This window comes from Elaeis guineensis, chromosome 5, assembly GCF_000442705.2.
Source record: "Elaeis guineensis isolate ETL-2024a chromosome 5, EG11, whole genome shotgun sequence".
In the NCBI taxonomy this organism is placed as follows: Eukaryota; Viridiplantae; Streptophyta; class Magnoliopsida; order Arecales; family Arecaceae; genus Elaeis; species Elaeis guineensis.
In genome coordinates, this window is record NC_025997.2 from 66,305,500 (window position 1) to 66,326,535 (window position 21,036).

Genomic DNA, 21,036 nt, shown 5'->3' on the forward strand with positions numbered 1-21,036 from the left:
TGAATTATATAGTAACCATATTCACGTAGGTTCTGAGTATTGCGATTGTGACCATTCGACCTATTCGATCGTCGGGTACCATTGCTAGATGGTCACTTCGATTAGTACAGGAATTGATTCCTGTACTACCGGCTTAGGTTCGAACCTGTGGGGTCACACAGATTAGAGGTTCCTATCTGATCTGATGGCTGATATAGAATCCTACACATTTGGGACTCAATGATCGAGAATCAGGATTCTCTGATCACGAGTTCCACACATTATGGGTACCGAGGTCATGAGTCCCACTGGTTGGGATTTTTCGATCAGGGTTACATATTGATGAATTCTAATGCCTGATTGCCCATCGGATTTATACTCAGTATTTATGAGAGGTTTAATTAGTGATTTGATCACTAATTAACTCAATTTGATTGAGTAATTATTTTTGGATCAAGTCCAATTGAATTGGATTCAGTTGGGTTTGACCCGATTAGGTTAAGAGTTGACCTAATCGTCGAGATGGTTTGGTCCCTGATTTGATCAGGGGTTGGGCTTAGTCAATTCCTGATTTGATTAAGATTTTATTGAGCCTAATTAAGCCTAATTAAGTTAGATTTAAATTAGTCTAATTGGACATAACTTATTTAGTTCAATTAGATTGGTTTAAATAATTAAACCACCTCAAAACCCAATCTCCATGCGCCACCTCACTTCCATTGCACCCATTTGGATTTATGAGAAGGAACTTCTCATGAATTTTTTTCTCATGCCAAGCCCTCTCCACGCCCCACTTTAATGTGCCAAATGGATGGATAAGGATGATTGGTTGGCCATTCAAATTCAAAATAAAGTTTGAATTTGAATGGGCAATCAATCTTTGCACCTTATCCCTTTTTTTATGCCCTATTTATTACATGAGAAAAGGTTTCTCATGAAATCACTCCATGCATAATTTAAGCCATGCCTCACACCTTTAGTGGATAAGGGATGAGTTGGTGTCTATTTGAATTCAAAATTTGATTTGAATTCAAATGTGCAATTACTCATCTTTATCCTTTCTTTTGGATAAGACGTTTGACATTGTTATAAAAGGAGGAGAAGAGTGGGGCATGCAAGAAGAAGATTTTTGGAGAAAAATTCTAGGACGTGAGAAGTCTTGTGCATGAGAAGGAAGTTCATATCCTTCCAAGAGAAAAAGAAAGAAAAGAAAGAAAAGTGGGTGCAAGGTTTTCGGTGAATTCCCTAGAGTTTTAACCTGGGGTTCGGGAAGTGAGAAAGTGAGCTACGAGTATCGTGAGCCCACAAAATCTTAGAGAGATCTTCAACATCCTCTCAAACATATCTGTTGATGATCTGGAGCATCCAAAGAATCGACAGACATCGATCGAAGGAGTTCAATCAGCATCCACCGTCAAAAGGGCTCTACAACGAGCTAGCACTCGTGAGGAGTCGATCAGATCGAAAGCTTCATGTGGATGATCCACAGAGGTCAGACATGCTGTGTGACTGTATCGCACCGATCAAACTCTTCCGACGGTGATCAGATTACGGTGATCTACTACCCGCACAAAGGTATTATGTTCTGAACACATTACAGTAAAGTGTTTACTATTCGAATTTGAATTTCAAATTTAAATGAATGCATGCTATATATCATATTTAGATCCTAGTGTAGGGTAAATTTATGTTAATTAATTAGATTAATTAATATTTTTTCATTATAAAATCATAATTTTGAAAAAGTTTTAAAATTACCATTTTACCCCTACACTGAATTTTCCCACAAAACAACCTTCCTAAGTGGATATCTTGAGGAAGATATCTATATAGAGCAGTTTTTGAGTTTCATATCCAGTGATAGTGATCATAAGGTCTGCAAGCTGAAAAGATCGATATATGGACTCAAGTAAGCATCTCAGAGTTGAAACACTCACTTTAATGATGTGATCAAAATATTTGATTTTATCAAAAATGAAGAGGAGCCATATGTGTAAAAAAAGATCAGTGAGAGTGTTGTTACATTTTTCATATTATACGTGTTAGGTTTGTACCCTAGAAGTCAATTGTTGGCTGACACATTATGTAATTCCAAGGCTTAAAACTTATACTTGTAACTTTTTATTATCAATAAAGGGCTTATTCTTTCCAATCATGTTTATGTATCCATGATTTGTCATAAAAATTAATAAAGATAATTTTTGTATATTCTTAAAGAGTTAAGAATTTAAGACATACATTAATTAGTGGTTAATTTCTAAATACTCTCGATTAAAGATTCATCACGGAGGACAGTGATCAATTCATTCGAGATCGGTGCACAGTTCATCTCCCTTATAGGTAGATGAGTTTTGGGTCTACAGTGTAGGGACACTAGGGTGAAGGTGTCAGTGGTTGTTAGAGAACAACTAGCACTGAGTGTGACCAATACAAAAATCACATGGATGTCTACTCACTCATCAGTAGTCTTCTCAATGTTGCAGTGGTGTGAGTGGTCCTTTGATCTGTGATGTCATTGGCTATTCACAGTGAGACTACTAAGTTTGACTGCATGTTCTCTTGATCCCTAGCCATTCGTATCCTTGCTGTGTATGTTGGCTTCAGTATATTCAGATTTGCTGTTTGGAGTAGGATATACCTAGATGTAATCTATTGACCTTGGTAGAAAAAGATAAGTCCTATGCGATTAGCGAGACTAAGTTCAGAAAGTATTTTGCCAAAGATAGTGTGCATACTGAAAAAGAGTTTTCACGGGATTCACAAATGAACTCGAGTCGAGCTAATCTAGCATATGACTGATGATGGGGTCTGATGAGTTCTCTATGACCTCTGTTAAGTCAGGACTCACGATAGAAAGACTGAATCATATGATAACTGCACCTAGAGATTTATACTTTCATTCTACTGGATTACCATTACATACTGCTAGATGTCACTGATGGATTGTGGGACTCATTGGACATCTTGATGATCGATGATCTTCGAAGGGTATAATTGAAAATATTTCAATCTATCGAAAAGAGTTTCAATGATATTGTGATGGATATCATAATATATCTCACTACTAGATATAATGAAATCTAAGGGGTCATATATTATGGGATTTAATCTCAAATTTGTCAATTAGGCTTATGAAGTTCTCATTGGATTAGGATTTATTGAAATCCTATTAGATTTATGAGAACCATACTAGCATATGGTTAAACCTAATTCTTCTTGAAACTTCGATTTGATCAAGTCCATAGCCTTGAACCTATCCTAAATCCATTTGGATTTTAATTGAGCTCTTAATTGTGAGCCCAAGAGGATTGGATAATGTCAATGAGTTGGCATAAATTATCCTAGTATTATCTCTTAATTATCTCTATATGTGTGTGTGGAATAGAAGGAAAGAATGGGTGGCACCTTCATTTTTGGTAGGATCAGGGGTGCCAATTCTCAGGATTTTGCAAGAGGGACCCGCCTCCTCTTATGGCTTGGCATGGAGGAGAGAGAGAGAGAGGGGCCACGCCCCCTCTCTTGATCAAAACCCTAATGTAGGGCGTCAAGAGTTGGCACACCAACTACCTGACTTGTATTCCATGAGGTGCCCCTTGTACCTACCTAAAGGAGCTGATAATATGCCAATTATATCTGATTTTATTTAAAAAAAAATTCAATTAAAAAGGTAGAGTATTCTTATGAGATAAAGATGTGCCTTTTTAAGATAATTGGATTTCTCTTATGAGTCAAGGTAGAGCTTATATAAAGAGAAGGTCTTTAGGGTTTCTAAGAAGAAGAATTTTATGAAACAAAAAGTGTCTCTCTCCCTTCTCCACACCTCCCCTCCTCCCTCTCTTTTCTTCCATGCCTAAGGGTTGGGTGTCCCACTTTTCATACGCCATAGAGGTGATTTTTCTTCAAGAGCAAAGAACGAGGAGAAGAAGAAGGCTGCAGATCAAGGAGTTGATCCCACAGTAGATCAAAGAGTTGATCTAAGTTCTAAGATAGAGATTCTACTTGAAGAAGAAGAATCTACTATGAGAAGATCAGTTCGAGATTGATCTTGATGGATATTTGTAGAGACCAGACATGTGTGCGGCTCGAGCATCTATGAATCCGTGATCATCGATAGCAGTGAATATCTACCTGCGCTAAGGTATTGAGATTCGATCTCATAATTATTTTTTAAATTTTAGATTATATGTATATTTTTTTTCTGAACTTGGATAGGATTAGATTTGATCTTATGCATGTGGGGTTAAAGAGTTTAACTCGTTTATTTTTCCACTGCAAATCAAAAAGAGTTTTGAAATATGCACATGTTGCCTATCCGATTTTCTAATAGTGGTATTAGAGTCATTGATTTTTGAAAATATATATGATCTGATTTTTCTATTAGATCTAAAAATTTTAATGATTTAAAATTAATCTTGCGCTAATATAAGGTTGTCCTGGTATAGGATTTACCCCCTATATTACAATGGTTATCCTAGCACAAGATTGATCAGTTTTAAAAATTATTTTTTAAGTAATTAAATCAATCTTTAGATCTGAAAATTAGCATATGTGATATGTTTAATTTTAAGTTTAAATCTAAAATTAAAATGATTAAAAATTCACATCAAATTGATACAAGGTTATCCTGATATAGGGTTTACCCCCTATATTATAAAGATTGTCCTAGTTTGATGTGAATCAATTTTTTGAAAAGATATTTTAAAGTATTTTAATTATTATTTTAGATCTAATTTTATATGTATTTGATATATAAAAATTTATTTTTAGATCTGAAATTTGATGTATATGTGATGCATATTTAATTTAAATCTGAAACTACATATATATGATATATGACATTAGGTTTAGACGTAAAATAATTTCAAGATCATAAGCCACTAATGCATGCAATGAAATATAATCTAAAAATTATTTTTAGATCTAAAATTATGTTATTGCATGTGGGTATGGGTTGAATAAATTAGATCTAAATGATCAAACTACAATTAGAATCAAAATGATTAGATCAGACTAGAATCTATTTTCGATTTTGAGCAGTTGATTGAACCTAATCAATGACTAATTAGGATTAAATCAAAGGGGATCAAAGTTATGTTTAGTTGTAGTTGATCGCATCGATTCATATTTTGATGTGAGTTGATTGACTCAAAACCAAATTTGGCTCAGTGGTTCAGATCCATTTCAATAGATTAACCTAATCGATTCTAATCGACCAATTTGGTATCTAAGACAAGTATTTAGATGGTGATTATTTAATTGGTTCTGTTGTCTGACCTAATTAATTTTGATTGGTGTCTAAGAAAAGCAACGGGGGGACCCCCACACATCTTAACTTATCTGGCCATCTTGGGAGATTCAGTTTCATGCTAGGTTATTTGTTAATTCGAGTTTACCCATGCCAGGTAGGCTGGTTAGATATGTTGATGTGCTGACCTAAATTTGATCAGTCTGATATCAGATCTACTAATTTAGAAGAGATCAAAATCTAAATCTTCTTATTAAATATTAAGTCTAGAGGTCTTCCATCATTGTAGAGATGTGGGTGCCTTTTTGATGTTGATCGTTTTCGACTGGTTACAGTGGTTTGGTTGCATCGAGAAGATACAACTACTCTATCAACATTTGATGTCTCAGGATAGAGATGGGGTTGGGCTCAATAACTATTAGGTGAGAGTCCTAATGATGGCTTTGCATCCGCTGGTGAATGATGGATCTAACTTAACTAAGAAATGTGCCAATAACTGTTAGGTGAGGCCACTGAATTTAGAGACCAAGCCCACTGCATCTTGCTTAGTGAAGCAATAGACAGTGTTGTCCACTCATTAGTCTGTACTCACCAATAACTATTAGGTGAGGTATGATAGATTAATGAGATCGTAGTATCCACTTGAAACTGATCTTGTATAGATTTTCATTTCTCCATCCGAGTGTGAAAGATTCGAAAAAATAGTGAGAGCCTTTGTTTATTTTTAAAGTCTTTAGAACAAACAATCTTATAAGTACAAACATCTAACTAGAAACTGTTCTCTCTGTAGATAACCATTTCAAGTACCAACCCCTTTGCTTGTATCCTTGATACCAATAGGTTGATCGTACCAACTATAAAGACTGGCTCTGAAATCTGAGAAGTATCCTCAGTTCTGAGAAACTCACCCATATCCTAGACCAGGAAGTGCCTGTATTACCTGCTCATCCATCCCCTGATCAATGAGTTGCACTTGAGAAATGAATGCATGAAGATAATAAGACAAAGTGCTACATATTAGCATCCATGTCCAATAATCTTCAGCGACAGCATGAAGATATGAGGACTGTCAAAGAGATGTTGACTCACCTGCAAGAGTTGTATGGTGAGCAGAGTCACACAGCTTAATTTGAGGTCTTCTGAAGACTTTTTAGAGTGAAGATGCATGATGGGTAGTCCGTCAATGATCATTGTTTGATAATGATCAAAGACATCGAGGAGCTTCAGAAGCTCGAGATGAACATGGACAAGGAATTGTAGGTGGATCTGATCTTCCAGTCTCTTTCTGAATCATATGGGCAGTTCATTATGAACTACCATATGAATAAAATTGATAATACTTTGTCTGAGTTATTGAATATACTGGTAACAGTGGAGGGCACCATGAAGAGTTGAAGGGGTACAGTTCTGACTATGGAGCGAACTTTCTTCAAAAGAAAGTCTTCTTTTAAGAAGAAGAAAAAGCATGTAAAGAAGCAAAAGAATGAGGTCAAGCCTAAGAAATTGGTTCCTAAAAAGACCGACAACAAGAGAAAGTGTTTTCATTGCAACGTCGAAGGCCACAAGAGGAGAAACTGTCCAGCCTTCTTGACGATTGTCAAGAGCAGAAAGAAGGATAGGCCTTCTGAAGGTATGTCTGAATGACTCGTTATTGAAACTAATCTAACGATTTTCTCTTCTTCTAATTAGGTTCTTGATTCTAGTTCAAGTACTCATTTGTACACTTCTATGCAGGGTCTTGAAGAAGTAAGGGGGCTGAGGGAAGGCGAGATCACTCTTTGGATCGGTAATAAAGCAAGGATTGCTGCTGTGGCCGTCGGAACCTACCCTTTGCAACTACCGTTAGGACTTAATTTATTTTTAAAAGACTGTTATTATGTACCTATAGCCAGTAGAAATTTGATTTCTATCTCTGTGCTAGCACAAGATAATTATAATTTTTATTTCAATAAAGATATGTATTCAATTTATTTTAAAAATAAAGTTATTGCACGTATTTTCTTAATTGATGGTCTTTATCATTTGCATACAGATGTGAGTATAAATATTAACAAGTAAATAGTGAATGCCATAGGGTCTAAGAGATCTAGAGACAAGATTAACCAAAAGTATCTATGGCACCTTAGGTTAGGCCATATTGGAGAGGACAGAATCAATAAACTAGAGAAAGATGATCTTTTGAGATCATTGACTTTTGAGTCTTATCCAATTTGTAAATTGTATCTTTAAGAAAAAATGATCAGGCTACCCTTTGTGGGACAAGGGGAAAGGGCCACTAAGATATTGGCCCTGGTACATACTGATGTGTGTGATCCATTTGATGTACAAGCTAGAGGTGGCTATGTCTACTTCATAACTTTTACCGATGATTATTCATAGTATAAATTTGTGTATCTAATGCATCGAAAGTCTGAAGTCTTTGAAAAGTTCATAGCGTTCAGACATGAAGTAGAAAAATAGACCAAAAAACCTATAAAGGTTCTTCGATCAGATCGAAGAGGAGAATACCTTAGTAGGAATTTCAGGTCTATCTTAAGGATAATGGCATAGTCTCATAGTGGACACTTCCAGGGATGCCTCAGCTCAATGGGGTATCTGAAAGGAGGAATCAGATTCTATTAGATATGATCCAATCTATGATGAGCTTCATAGATCTTCCTATTTTTCTTTAGGGACATGATTTACTTTCTCTGATTCATCTTTTGAATCGGGTTCCCTCTAAATCCGTTCCTACCACACCATATGAGTTATGGCATGGTAAGAAGCCAACTCTTGGATATCTCAAGATTTGGAGAAGTCCTTCCTATGTCAAATGATAGCAGGTGGATAAGTTAGAGGCTAGATCCTTTAGGGCTTGTTTTATAGGATATCCTAAAGAAATCATGGGATACTACTTCTATCTTTCTGAGGATCACAATGTGATGATGAGCCATCATGCCATTTTCTTGAAAAAAGAGTTTATCCAAGATGGAGGCAGTGGGAGGAAGATTGAGCTTGAAGAGAAAATCTCTAAAGAGCATCGAGTCCAAGAATCTGAACCCAATAATAAACCAGTAGATGTGATGTCTCCTCCACCTCATAGATCAAGTAGGGTCTCCTGTCCTCTCGAAAAGTACTTAGATATTCTTACAGAGGATTTAGAGAAAGTATTCTTTGTGGAAGATAGAGATATTAGGAATGATCCTAAGACCTACGATGAGGCAATGTTAGATATAGACTCCAAAAAATGGATAGAAGTGATGAAGTCAGAAATTCTCCATGCATTCCAATCAGGTTTGGTTCTTAGTAGATCTACCTAAAGATATTGTACCTATTGGGTGTAAATAAATTTATAAAAAAAAATTATATCGGATGGTAAGGTAGAGATCTATAAGATAAGGCTAGTTGCGAAAGGTTATAGTCAATGCGAAGGCATTGACCATCATAAAATTTTTTCGCCTATGACCATGCTGAAATCTATCCATACTCTACTTGAAGAAGATATTTATATGGAGCAGCCTCTAGTTTTCATATCTAGTGATAGTGATCACAAGGTTTACAAGTTGCAAAGGTCCATATATGGACTTAAGCAAACATTTCGGAGCTGGAATACTCACTTCAATGATGTGATCAAAATGTTTGATTTTATCAAAAATGAGAAGGAGCCATGTGTGTACAAAAAGGTTAGTGGGAGCGCTGTCACATTCCTCATATTGTATGTAGATAACATCCTCCTAATTGAGAATAATATTTTCATGCTGACATCGATCGAAGTATGGTTGTCAAAAGAGTTCACCATGAAAAATCTAGAAGAAGCTTCCTACATTCTTGATATAAAGATTTATAGAGATAGATTTAAGAAAATGATAGGGCTCTCACAGTGAATGTACATAGAGAAGGTGCTGAAGAGGTTCAATATGAAAAACTCCAAAAGGAGTCTTTTGCCCCTTAGACATTGCATTCATCTCTCCAAAAAGATGTGTCCTAACACATATGAGGAGATCCAATATATGAGTAAGATCCCTTATGCATCATAATAGAGAAACTCATGTACGTCATGTTATGTACATGCCCTGATATAACCCTTGTCGTGAGTGTCACGAGCAGATATCAGGCAAATCCAAGTGAAGAACACTGGATTGCTATAAAAATATTCTTAAATACTTAAGAAAGACTAAGGATACGATGTTGGTCTTTGATGGAGGATTGAAGCTAAAAGTTGAGAGATACACCAATTCAGACATTATGACTGATGTTGATGATAGAAAGTCTACATCGGGGTGTATCTTCTTATGTAATGATGGTTCGATTAGTTGAAAGAGTTTCAAGCAGTCGATCATTACAGATTCAACCATGAAAGCTGAGTACATCGCCACCTCTGAAGCTACTAAAGAAGTCTTTTAATTCAAAAAGTTCGTTGCGAAGCTGGGTGTGATCCCATCAGATGCCATTGCACTGCACTGCGATAACAACAACGCCATAGCCCTTGCTAAGGAGCCTAGGTCTCACCAGAAGTCCAAGCACATAAAGTGATAGTTTCACATCATACATAAATACCTTGAGAAGAAGTTCGTCAAGGTGCAGAGAGTCGACTCCATGCTGAACATGGCAGATCCGTTGATCAAGCCTCTCAGCCAGCAGAAGATCGAAGCTCACCTTGAGAAGATGAGTCTTAGGTATATGGCCAATTAACTTTAGGTCAAGTGGGAGTTTGTTAGATTTGTGTCCTAGAAGTCAATTGCTGGCTGATAATTATGTAATTTTGGGGCTTAAAATTTGTACTTGTAACTTTTTATTATCAATAAAGGGCTTATTCTTTCTAATCATGTTTATGTATCCATGATTTATCCTAGAAATTAATAAAGATGATTTTTGTATATTCTTAAAGAGTTAAGAATTTAAGACATACATTAATTAGTGATTAATTTCTAAATACTTTCGATCAAAGGATCGTCATGGAGGATAGTGATCAATCCATTCGAGATCGGTGCACAGTTCACCTCCCTTATGGGCAGATGAGTCTTGGGTCTGCAGTGTAGGGACACTGGGTGAGGGTGCGAGTGGTTGTTAGAGAATAACTTGCACTGAGCATAACCAATATAAGAACCACATGGATGTCTACTCACTCATCAGTGGTCTTCTCGATGTTGCAGTGGTGTGAGTGGTCCTTTGACCTATGGTGTCATTGGCTATTTGCAGCGAGGCTACTAAGTTTGACTGCACATTCTCTTAGTCCTTAGCCATTCAGGTTCTTATTGTGTATGTTGGCTTTAGTAGGTTTAGATTCGCTGTTTGGAGTAGAATGCATCTAGATAAAATCTATCGATCTTGATAGAAAAGGAGAAGTCCTATGCGATTCGCGAGACTGAGTTAAGAAAGTTTGGCCAAAGCAAGTGTGAATACTAAAAAAGAGTTTTCATGGAATTTATAAATGAGTTCAAATCGAGTCAATCTAGCATACGACTGATAATGGGGTCTGACGAGTTCTCCACGACCTCTGTCAAGTCGGGACTCATAATAGAAAGACTGAATCATACGATAACTGCACCTAGGGGTTCGTATTTTTATTCTATTGGGTTGCCATTACATATTGCTAGGTGTCACTGATGGATTGTGAGACTCATTGGATATTTGCTTGATGATCGATGATCTTCAAAGGATAGAATTGAAAATATTTCAATCCATCAAAAAGAGTTTCGATGATATTGTGATGGAGATCACAATATTAGGATGTATAAGGGTTTCATGCACTTATTTCAAAAATTTTTAGTGAAAGAATATTAGATTAAACTATTTAATCTATAAATACATGCATAAGATATGATCTTAAAACTTTCACAAATGGATCTATGATATGAATTTATATGCATAGAATCTGAATTTAAAATGACAAGCATGTGAACTCAAAAGACAGCATTTAGTAATAGATCTAATCTACCACTTATAGGATCCGAACCCAATATCTGAGCATGGATAATCGATCTTCATGATTGAGAATGTAGATCTAGAAGTCCTCTCTGGTCGCTCGTAGTCGCACAAGCATCTAGCTTCTAGGAATGGTCCATATGAAGTCCCTCGGACCGATCAGCCCTCCGTGGGAGTGCTAGCTCATGCAGTCGGCTTCTGATGGTAGATCTGACTTGATCTCCTTCTTCGATTACCTCGAATATTTTTGATGTCGAAGATGGATCAGAGAAAGATACTGGATGGTGGAGAAAAATCAGATGAAGACTCTCTTCTCTTTGATTTTTCTCTCACCCAAAAAATTAGAATAGTTCTAGGTCTCTCACCCAAGAGGAGAACGGTCTCCTCTTTTGTTCACACCAAGAAGGAAGGAAAACCACCAAATCCTCACATCCCAAAATAGTGTTTTTGATCCTCTTTCTCTCTGATTTCTCACGATGAAAAGTTCCCATCATGTGGTGCACAAAATTGTGGCCTTATTATGGTTGTCGCACAAACCTGATAAAACAGGATAAGGGCTAGGGTTTGTTGTAATTCAAACTCTTTTGAATTTCAATTTAACTTTAACTTTTTTTTACCCTTATCTAACTTAAAGAGAGACTTACCAGAGAAAGTTAAGTATGAAAATCAATTGAAAAGATCTCCTTTTGTTGTACACAATAGACCCCTTCAAAAGCAGCCAACATGTGGAAGGATATGGATAAGGTTTTAAGTTGAAATTCAAACTAATTTGAATTCAAATTAAAACCAACCAATTTCTATCCTTAATGGATGACAAAAGAAGGATTATTTTTTTATTTTTTTTATATATAAACTAATTTTATACGGTGAGAAAATGCATGATACAATTTAGGTGGCGCAAGGGATAGAGTTCTATTCATTTGGGATTCTAGAATTTGACCAATTGGATTTCTTTCAAACCCAATCCAATTAGATCCAAATAAAATATAATAAATTTAATCTAATTAAACTCTTATGATCTTAATTAAACTTAATCAAATCAATAAATTAATTACATCATAGATCTGATCAAATCAAAATCATTTCTCCCTTACTGATTAGGTCATCTCATAACCTAATCAGACTTGACTTGATTGAATCAAATTCAATCAGACTTTTTTCAGACTTTAATACTCAATCAAATTGAGCTAATTAGTGATCTAATCATTAATTAATCTTTCATTAATGATAGAGTCTAAGTTTAGTGGGACTCTTTTCTACAGTCCCAATCTAGTGAGACTCTTCAGTAGAGTCCCCATCCAGTGGGACACTTCACCAGAGTCTTCGTTCATTGGGACTCTTCAGATTAGCCATATGATTGGAGAGAAATTTTTAATGTGTGTGACCTCATAGGTTTGAACCTAAGTCAGTAGCACAGGAGCTGATTCCTGTACCAATCGGAGTAACCATCTAGCAACATTGAAGAACCTATTTGAATATAGTTATCGTATAATTCATCCTTTTGATCTTTGATGCTAGGATGACTTAGAGTTTAAACGTCAACTCTTAATGATACATCCATTATATATCTCAACTTGATAAATCCTGTGACTCCTCACAAGGATTACCCTAACCAAGGTCTTACTAAATTGAAACACAAAGCATTCTCTCCAATCTCTTGGAGTGGTCAATTCTATTTTGACTCATGCACCAACTTCACAAGTATTTGACTGTGCCCAAAAACCTTCCGATCTTAAATTAGAAATTCAAGTAGTCTGGTACCAAAATATAGTGAGTTGCTTGCAAGTCACCGTGGTAATCTTAGGTTAGAGGGACACTTATACCGATATCCCTTCGGAGTGACTCTTGACAGCAGAGTGCTCTGGAGTTGGTCACATTCAGTGAAATGTACTCTTACATTTCACCTGCATGCCATACTAGTATCTCCATGCTCCTTGGTTAAGAGGACAACCAAATTATATGACACACAACGATCTACACTTGATATATCTATCATCCTAGTAATAGCATATCATTTGATCGCAAACTCAGTTAAGGACTAAACGATAAATCCTTCTTTATCAATTTAAAATAGTTTTAAGGACTTTCATCATAACATAGAAGTTCGACATAAAAGATGTACAAGCTTATGATGAAAATTATACAATAAAAATTTTATTAATTCATATACAATTACATCAAATAGCACAACTATCAACAGACTGATGATTGACTTTGGGACATATTTCCCAACAACTCCCATTTGTACTAAAGTCAATCGGTACAGTCTCGTATACCCATCTTCATTTTGTGATCATCGAACTCTTTTACCGCAAGGACTTTAGTTAATAGGTCGACTAGGTTATCCTTTCCATCGATCTTCTGAAGATGGACATCACCACAATCCATGATCTCTCGGACAAGATGATAGCGATATAGAATATGCTTTGTCTGCTGATGTGCCTTCGGCTCTTTTGCCTGAGCTATGGCTCCAATACTGTCCCAATAAAGTAGAACTGGACCATCGATAGAGGGTGCCACTCTAAGCTCGAAGATGAACTTCTTCAGTCACACAGCTTCCTTTGCAGCATCGGATGTCGTGATGTACTCTGCCTCACAAACAAAATCGACTATGGTGTGTTGCTTAAAACTTTTCCAGCAGACAGCTCTACCATTTAGCATAAAGATGTATCCCGACATGCTTTTACTATTGTCATGATCTGACTGAAAATTGAAATCAGTGTATCCCACGAGTTTCAAGTCAGATTTTCCATAAATGAGCCACTGGTCCTTAATATTTCTCAAATACTTAAGGATGATTTTTGCAACCTTCCAATGGTTCTCACCTGGATCTGATTGGTATCTGCTCACTACTCCTAGTGAGTATGCCACATTCGGTCTTGTACATATTATGGTGTACATTATAGAACCTACTGTCGAGGTATATGGAATTCTACTCATACGTTCTCTCTATTGAGGGATTGTCAGACAATCCTTCTTTGAGAGAGAAATTTCATGGCCTATCAGAAGATAGCCTTTCTTGAAATTCTCCATGCTGAACCGTTTCAGCATGGTATCTATGTACATTGATTGGGAGAGTCTGAGCAGTCTCTTAGATCTATCCCTATAGATTTTCATCCCCAGGATGTAGGCTGCTTCTTCCAGATCTTTCATGGAGAATTATGACGATAGCCACACATTTATTTCCTGTAATGTAGGGACATCATTTTCGATTAAGATAATATCATCCACATACAAAATAAGAAATACAATTACTGAACTATTAGCCCCTTATATATACAGGATTTCTCTTCGTTCTTAACGAAGCCATACATTCTAATCACCTTATCAAAACATATGTTCCAACTCTGAGATGCTTACTTCAATCCATAAATGGATTTTTGAAGCTTGCACACCTTGGACTCGTTTGTAGGTGTAAACCCTTCAGGCTGCATCATATACACCTCTTCATTCAGCTCTCCATTTAGAAAAATTATTTCACATCCATTTGTCAGACTTCATAGTCCAGGTATGCTGCTATTGCAAGTATAATCCGAATGGACTTAAGCATTACCACAGGAGAGAATGTTTCATCATAGTCAATACTATAACGTTGATGATATCCCTTAACAAACAGACGGGCTTTATAGGTCTCAACCTTCTCATCTGCATCCCGTTTTTTTTTGAAGACCCACTTACACTCTATGGGTTTTATCCCTTCAGGTGGATCAACCAATGTCCACACATTGTTAATCTTCATGGATTCCATTTTAAATTTCATGGCTTCAAGTCATTTTTCAGAGTTGGATCTCTGCATTACATCTATATAGGTGATTAGATCCTTATTATTCTCATCGAGCTCAACAGGATCTCCATCCCGGACAAAAAAATTTAGGTATCTATTCGACTGATGCGGTACTCTACCAGATCGTCTTAAAGATGTTTATATATTGGGCTTCAGATTTGATCTTATCAAATCTAATTTAGATTCAGTTACTGGTGCAGGTTCTTCTACCTGTCAAACTTCTTCTAGCTCGACTTAGAGGCATTTATTCCTTCACTAAGAAACTCATTTTTCAAAAAGTGTGCCTTACTGCTGACAAATACCTTTAGTTCAGCAGAGAGGTAAAAGTAATATTTCTTCATTTCCTTGGGGTACCCTACAAAATTACATTTATCGGACCTAGGTCCAAGCTTGTTGATTTGTAATCGTTTGACATAAGTTGGACATCCTCAGACCTTAAGATAAGTGAGGTTTGGCCTACGCCCTAACCATATCTCATATCGTATTTTACTAGCTGATTTGGTCGAAATATTATTGAGCACAAAATAGGCTGTCTCAAGTGCGTATCTTTAAAAAGAGATCCGTAGACTTGCAAACCCCATCATGGATCGAATCATGTCCAACAAGATTCGATTCCTTCTTTCTGAGATACCATTATGCTGTGGTGTCTCTGGAGGAGTCCATTGTGAGACAATCCCATTCTCTTCAAGATATGTTAGAAATTCACTAGAAAGATATTCACCCTCTCGGTCAGATCGAAGGATCTTAATCCTTTTTTCAGTTTATTTCTCTACTTCATTACAAAATCATTTGAATATTTTAAATAATTCAAATTTATATTTCATCAAGTAAGCATACCTATACCTAAATAGTGTTAGATGTGTGCAATAGATGCCAGATCGGTTGACACATTCCTGTACAGATCTAAAGGCAAATTTATAATTTTGACTATAAATGAATAAAAGGGTTATTCTTCTATCACATTGTGTACATTGTGTCTGTGATACATCCTTTGAGTTAGTGGAAATATAAATTCATATTTTTAAGAGTTAAAAATTTAAGGCATGAATTTACATAACTAACTCATAAACAGCTCCTGATCATAGGATCATCACGAGGATGGTGATCGATCTAGAAGGTTGGTGTACGATCACTTTCTTAGGGTAGATGTGTCTTGAGTCTACGATGTGGAGACACCAGAGTGAGAGTACAAATATTCATTGAGAATGAAAGTACTGAGCGTGATCATATCGAGCAGTCATAAGGAAGTCTACCTTTTTATCGATGACTAGCTCGATGCTGCAGTTGTGTGTCTAGTTCTTTGACCTGAGATACATCGACAGTTCACCTTGAGTGTGTTATAGTTTGACTACACCATAACTCAGTCTCCTAGCCATTCGAAATCTTGAGGTGTATATTGGCTGTAGCATATTCATTATAGGAACTAGGTCTACCAAGATGGGATCTATCAACCTCGGTAGATGAGAGGAGTAGTCCTATGGTGATCGAAAGATCAAGTCCTTAAGCCCATGGCCATGGCAGAGTGAAATAATGAAAAAGAGTTTTCTATTGGGGTTTCACATCGGACTCAGATCGATCAATTAACTCATATGACTGATGTTGGGTTTGATGAGTTCACCTTAACCCTAATTCAGTCGGGACTCATGATAAAGAAACTCAATCACACAGGTAGCTACACCGAGAGATTCATCTTCAGTTCTGATGGATTGCCACCATATACTGCTAGATATCACTGGTGGATTTTGGGAGCAATTAGAATGATATTGATGATCGATCATTCTAATTGTCTGAATTAGAAGAGTTCTGGTCCATCGAAAGGAGTTTCGATGATGTCGATGATGAGATCACGACATATCTCATTACCATATGGAATTGAAGCTAACTGGGTCATATAAATAAGGGTTAGGGTCTGGATGTCATCAATTAGGTTAACCCAATTGATTTGGATTAGATTCAGTTAGGTTCAAGGAAATCGTGCTAGCACTCGATTGAGCCTAACTTTCTCCTCGTGTAATCTTTTCTGTCTCTACTGAGCCAAATATGATTTGACTCATCCTGAGAACCTTAGAAAGGTTTCTCTCAGTCTAAATAAAAATTGTCCAGCTCCAAAAAGACTTGTCTTAATTTATGAGATAAATTTAAGACAACACCTGCTAATTCCTAGCATCTGCCAATTTCATTTTAAGACATCTGTCAAAAGTTGACATATGGATCTTAAAATGAAGAGGGCTCATTGAAGGATTTTTGTGGAGTGTCCACATGCTAAAACCCAATTGAATTGGATGCCATAATCAGATTATGGCATGAGTCCAATTGGATTAAAGTGGGCACCCCAAATGGATAAGAACCAAAGAGTCCTGATAAACTTGGACTCTTTGGTGCCACCTTGATTGAGCTTATCCATTGTTGGTGCCAACTTAGGAGAGAGGATGGGGTTCTTATCTGATATGATCAAATGACATCACTCCACCAATCAAAATTTTTTCAAAATTTATTAGAATTTTTTGATTGGTTGAATGATGTGGCACTGCGCAGCATACAGGGTCTATATAAACCCTGCTGTACCTAGGGTTTCATGGATGAAAATTATTTTATGCACAAACCCTAATAGCTATTACCCTCTACCCTCTTCTCTATATCCTCCCTGCTCTCTTTCCTCCGCTCTTCACATCCAAAAAGTTTGACATCCATCTGGTAGAGATCTAAGGCATGGTGATGCCTGGAACAGAAGGCTGCAGGACATCTTCGACAGGCTGTTGCTCCAACTTCAGAAGGAGTTCTGAAGTACTTCCTAATCAGATTTAGATCTGATTTTTAGAGCATAGATTTGCAAGGAGAAGATGTTCCATATCCTACCTGAGTGGATACCGGTAGAGGCCAGGCGCTTGCATGGCTACATCAGAACCTTGGGCTGTGCAGAGATTATCTACAGGGTAATCAGATTACCCTTGAGGTACTGCTTCTTTCATCATAGATTTAGATTTAATTTTAGATTTTAAATATTAGATAATAAAATTAGATCTAGAAAATTAGATCTAAAATACATAGGATAAATTTTTTTAAAATTATTTCACCCCAGATTTGATGAAATCTGAAAGATCCTACGTGGAGAAAACGTTTCTCCCCCTTCAAGTGGTATCAGAGCCAGGTTGTTGGCTCTATTTTAGATCTATTTTAGATCTAATTTTAATTTTAATTTATCTAATATTAAATAATTTCAGATATTACATCAGATATGATAGGATCTAAAATTAAAATATTTAAAATTAAATCTAAGAAGATCTAACATGCATGAGATGCATGACTAGACTAGGATTAATTGAATCCATGAATAGTCTTAAATTTTATATTTTAATGAGATTAAAATATGAATTAAATATAATTTATTTTCTATTTTTTTGATATTATAATTATTATAATCAGATCAAAAAAATAAAAAATAAAATTTTAATTATTTCATAAAATTGATCTGTTGCATGCCTAGACTAGTTGTAGAATTGTTCTAGTAACTTATCTAGAATAGTTTTTATTTTGAATAGTTCAATTTAAATTCTATTTTTTAGATATTATATGTGATGTATCAGATCTGAAAGTATGTTAATTAAATTGATTTTTGATACATGAGATGTATGCAAAGCATGTATTAGTTAGATCTTAAATTGTATATGTGATATGTTAATTTAGATCTAACTAGTTTTATAGTTAAATTTATATTTCTAATTAAGGTGTTCCTAATGGCCGTCCGGTCATAAAAATAAAGTAAAATTTTAAGACCCTCTCTTTCCATTCAATGGGGTGTTCATATGACATGTAGGGGTGCCGTGCGTTCATCCTTAATCAGAAATCAAAATTTACTTTTCTGTAAAACCCTAGATCCTGAAATCCTAGGATTTATTTTACATGCTTTGTTTATGAATCCAGACTTAATTAATGAATTAAGCTTATGAAATTCAATTAGGTCTAAAATTGAGAATTTCAGATCTAAGATATTTTCATAAAATTGGGTTCGGGCTTGGGTAGCTCAATTAGGTCTAGAGGTTGATCAAACTGAATCAAGAGTTGGTTAGGTGGGATCATGAAAGCTAATAATTGACCAGCCTAATAGGATTAAGTCTGGATCAAGGTCGAATCACATTTAGATGTGACTCAATCAAGTTAAGACCTAATTTGGCTCAGTGGTTAGAGCCTGGATTGTAAGCTAACCCAATTAGTTCTGGTTTGATAATTTGATGTCTAAGATAAGTTGGGCAGATGCGATCGATTGATTTTTAATTGGGAGCTACTTGACTCGAATGCGTTCTTATCGAGTTAATGGCATATCCCTCCCACCGGTCTCACTTACCTGGCCATATGTGTCGACTCAGTTCTGATTAGAGGTGGCTAACAATTCGAGCTAACCCATGCCACTAGGTTAGTCATAATTGTTATGACTATGTCAAGTGAAGTTTAATGAGACCTAAATAAATCTCCCTAAAAAAATATTAAGTCTAGGTCTTCCACCATTGTGGATGTGCGGGCCCTTCCCAAGGTTGATTGTTCTTGACTGGTTACAGTGGCTCAGTTGCATCGGAAAGACGCAACCATGTCCATTAGGCATTGGATACTACGGATTAGAGGATGGGTTGGGCTCAATATTTTGGATATGGTGAGGGACCCAATCAGGAATCTAGTTCATGCAAATGGTGGGTGTGACTTAACTAAGGATTGGAGCAATATCACAGACATGGTGAGCTTTATGAATTAGAGACCAAGTTTTGGGTGCATCATGATTAGAGAATCATTGAACAAGAGTTGTCCACTCATCAGTTGACCCATCACCAATAATTATTAGGTGAGGTGGTGAGCCAGTCGGTGAGACCGCACCACCCACTAAAAATCACTGATCACAGAGATTTTCACATCTTTACCAAGGGAGTGTAGGGATCTGAGAAAATAGTGGGAGCCTAATTTATTTAAAAATAAAAATCCTAAATAAATTAGATGTGTCTGATTATAAAATCTAACTAGAAACTTTTGACTCTCTACAGAAAATATGTCTGCCTCAAACCCCCTGACCAAAATTTTAGACACCCATAGACTGACTGGACCCAATTTCAAGGACTGGTTGAGGAACTACAGAATTGTTCTAAGTTTTGAAAAATTGACTCATGTCTTGGACCAGGACCCACCTGCCATACCAGCACGTCCGACTGCTGAACAGAGAGTGTCTTTGAAAAAGTGGATGGATGATAATAACAAAGTAAGGTACTACATGTTGGGTGCAATGTCTGATGACTTGCAGCGCCAACATGAGAACATTTTGACTACCTGCCAAATGTTGGCTCACCTACAAGAGTTGTTCGGTGAACAGAGTCGCGCGGCCAAGTATTAAGTCTGTCAAAGACTTTTTAAGGCCAAGATGCGTGATGGGCAGTCAGTCCAAGATCATTGTTTGACAATGATCAAGGATCTTGAGGAGCTTGAGAAGCTCGGTATCATCTTAGATAAGGATTTTCAGATTGATGTGATCCTTCAGTCCTTGTTCGATGCATATGGTCAGTTCATCATGAACTTTCATATGCATAAGATGCAGTGTACCTTGGCCGAGTTAATGAACATGCTGGTTACGACTGAGCTTTCCATGAAGGGTTCAAAAGGCTCAGTTCTTGTTGTGGAGTGGACTTCTTCCAAGAGAAAGTCTTTTGGAAAGAAAAAGAAGTCTGTGAAGAAGCAGAAGGTGGATGGGAAGAAGAGGAAGCAAAACTGTCCTCAGTACCTGGCCACCCTAAAGAATAAGAAGGATGGTCCTTTTGGAGGTATGCTCATTTTAGAATCTAATCTTACGGTTTTTTCTGCATCCAATTAGATGCTTGACTCTGGTTCTAGTACTCATTTGTGTACTTCTATGCAGGATCTTGAGGAGAGCAGGAGGCTGAGAGATGGGGAGATGATCCTACGCATCGAAAACGGAGCAAGAGTTGCTGCCGTAGCTGTGGGAACCTACCCTCTGTGATTACCGTTAGGATTAGATTTATTTCTTAGAGATTATTATTATGTGCCTGCAGCAAGCAGAAATTTGATTTCTGTATCTTGTTTAGCATAAGAAGGCTATGTGATTAGCTTTCAAAAGAACCATTGTAATATT